Source organism: Citrus sinensis, chromosome 5 (genome assembly GCF_022201045.2).
Source record: "Citrus sinensis cultivar Valencia sweet orange chromosome 5, DVS_A1.0, whole genome shotgun sequence".
NCBI lineage: Eukaryota > Viridiplantae > Streptophyta > Magnoliopsida > Sapindales > Rutaceae > Citrus > Citrus sinensis.
The window spans coordinates 12,473,194-12,473,885 of NC_068560.1; positions in this window are offsets into that span (position 1 = coordinate 12,473,194).

Consider the following 692-nt stretch of genomic DNA (forward strand, 5'->3'; position numbering starts at 1 on the left):
AATCCACCAATCCACGGATCGGATTTATACGGATCGGATTCAGCGGATCGGACAGATTGAGCGGATCGGATTGGATTCTGAACACCCCTATCTTGTCGTTCTTTCCACGAAATGCTAAATTATTCTTTGCAAGACTTGTACCAAACACCTTAGTAGCTGGGCTGTCACACCACACTCCCAAACGGGCTAAGAGGTGCATTGTTAGCTGGCATAAGATTGAGATGCTGGAAATAACATTAGATGACAAATCAATAAGTGCAGCTTAGTTGGCGTAGGATCGAGGTATCAGACGTAATGTCAAATGAAAAGTCCAAAACATGGATAATAGCTGTCGGTATTGTTCATGTTATTGTTCATTGGTACTGTTCATTTGATGCTATTTATGCTATTGTTAGGGGAGAAGTCAGAAAAAAATTTTTGGGGCGGCTAAATTTTTTCCAAGTCCAAATATTATTGCAACTAAGAGTATAAAATTTAATGAAAAGTTCATTAATATATAAGAAAATAAATCGAATCCCAAAAGTAATTCAATTACAACTAAAAACTACTTAGGTTGTGCCTTACGATACTTTGGAGCATTAAATTTATCTATTATCGAATTTGAATAGATAGTATCAAAAATTCTCATTTGTTGTAGATAACCATACAATTTAATATAAACTCCTTCTCCATCTAATTTTGACTGGTGTCTT